Raw genomic sequence first — 2493 nt, forward strand, 5'->3', positions numbered from 1 at the left:
GTGAGAGAGACACATCAATTGGCTTCCTCCCCCACCCACTCCGACAGGGGCAGGGATCAACCCAGGTACACACCCTTGACCAGAAATCAAACCCAAGATTCTTCAGTGCATGGGCCAACACTCTAACCACTGAGCAACACAGCCAGGGCTTTTTCTGAATATTTTTGATCCACAGTTGGCTGAATCCATGGATGTGAGACCTGTGGATGTGAGATCCATGGATACAGAGGGCCTACTATGTTATGATATCTCATTGGCATCTCACACTTAGCAGGCTTCAAGTGGAACTCCAGATTCTTCCTACCATTGGTACCCTGCAGGGAAAAAATAAATCAATAAATGTTCCTCTCTAGAATTCCCCACCCCAGCAGAACTACCCAACAATGTGTTCAGTCCAGAAACATGGGAGTTGTCCTTGATTTCTTTTCCTGTCCTCACCACCATCTTCCTCTCTACCCACCCAATTCTTAATCAAACCCTATAGATTCAAAATCAAAATATATCTCAAATCTGTCTGTCTCTTTATGTCTCCACAGCCATCTTGCAGTCAAAAGTTACCACCATGTCCTAACTGGACAACTAATTGCCCCTAGCTGACTTTTCTTCCCCTCCTCCATTTCCCTTTTATTCTGTCTCCCACCATCTGCCACGAAGCCAAACAGTCTTATAAAAATGTAAATCATGTCTCTGCTTGAAACCTTTATTGGCTCTCATTTCTCTAACAACCAAATCTCCTACCAGTTCCCTGCTTGGACCAACTCCAGCCCACCTCATATATGTCTTTCTTCCCTTGCTTTCTCTGCTCCAACTGCCTCTAACAAGGGAAGGTCTTGTGTACCTCAGGGCCTTTGCATTTGCTGTTCCTTCTGCCTAGAACAGTGGTTCTCAACCTTCCTAATGCCGCAACCCTTTAATACGCTGGGTACTTGTATGTGGGCGTATCTGCATGTGAGCAGACCCACCTAAAGACAGATAGAGGAGCGGTCCCTAAGACCATCAAAAATATGAGTTTTCCAATGGTCTTAGGCGACCCCTGTGAAAGGGTCGTTCGACCCCCAAAGGGGTTTCGACCCACAGGTTGAGAACCGCTGACCTAGAACAATTCCCTCCCCTCCCCCCTACTATTACATAAGATTGCCTCCTTCTTATCCTTTAGATTTCACCTTACCTGAGATCTTTCCTATCGCCATGCATGTTCGCTCCCACCCCAATCATTATTGAACACAGCACTGTGCTACCTGAATTTATCACAATTTGCACTTACATATTTATTTCTTTGTTTATGTTCTGTCTTCCCCACTAGAGAGCAGAAAAGCTGGGGTGGGGGGGGGGGGGTCGGTTTATATTCCCTGAGCCATAGGTCCATGTAATTGCCATATTCCTAGCTCTACAATTCACACTTGGTATTAGCAGGGGCTCAGGAAATGTGTTGGATGAATTATTTGATTGTTGAGTTAAAAAGAAAGTCAGCCGAAACCGGTTTGGCTCGGTGGGTAGTGCGTCGACCTGCGGACTGAAGGGTCCCAGGTTTGATTCCGGTCAAGGGCATGTACCTGGGTTGCGGGCACATCCCCGGTGGGAGATGTGCAGGAGGCAGCTGATCGATGTTTCTCTCTCATCGATGTTTCTAACTCTCTGTCTCTCTCCCTTCCTCTCTGTAAAAAATCAATAAAATATATTTTAAAAAATAAATAAATAAATAAAATAAAAAGAAAGTCAGTTCGGCCCTGGCCAGTGAGCTCAGTTGCTTAGAGCGTCATCCCCAATATGCCAAGGTTGAGGGTTCAATCTCCTGTCAGGGCACATACAAGAAACAACCAATGAATGCATAAATAATTGGAACAACAAAAGTGATGTTTCTCTCTTCCTTTCTCTCTCTCTAAAATCAATGAACAATTTTTTTTAAGTCAGTTGACAAAAGTGTATGGCATTGTAGCAATTATGAAAGTCCACAATCTCACGTGTGCAATGACATTATTTCCTGGATACTCCATTCTGCCCAGGCAGTTGGAAACAAGTTGAACTTTAATCCTCCTGAAGTCAGACACAGTTCTATGATATTCAGCAGAACCAAATTTGCTGGGGGAGGGGAGAGGGGTGAGGAAGAAGGCTGGGGGTGGGGAGGTGGCGGTTGGAAGCATCCAGCCCTCAGGCAACGGTGATCACGGCTAAAACATCACCATCCTGTCTCATTGGCCCCTTCAGTCTTGTGGTTTACGCTGTGTCTGGGTGTGGGACATGGGAATATTTTGTAAGCCGTCTATGGTGCTGCTGCCTAGTAAACCCAGGAGCTATTCCTCTCTGGGGACCCTGCCAAGAAGCAGGTGGCAGAACCCTCCCCCCTCCTATTCTTCGCCAAGACACTTGTCTCTGCTGAGACATTCCTTTCCCCTCAGGGCTTCAGCTTTGAAACACATAAACCAGCTTTTCTACTTTCAGGTCTGCCACATATGTGCATCCCCAGGGACAATGAGCACAAAACCCAGAGCATAC

Source organism: Myotis davidii, unplaced genomic scaffold (assembly GCF_000327345.1).
Source record: "Myotis davidii unplaced genomic scaffold, ASM32734v1 scaffold726, whole genome shotgun sequence".
Taxonomy (NCBI): domain Eukaryota; kingdom Metazoa; phylum Chordata; class Mammalia; order Chiroptera; family Vespertilionidae; genus Myotis; species Myotis davidii.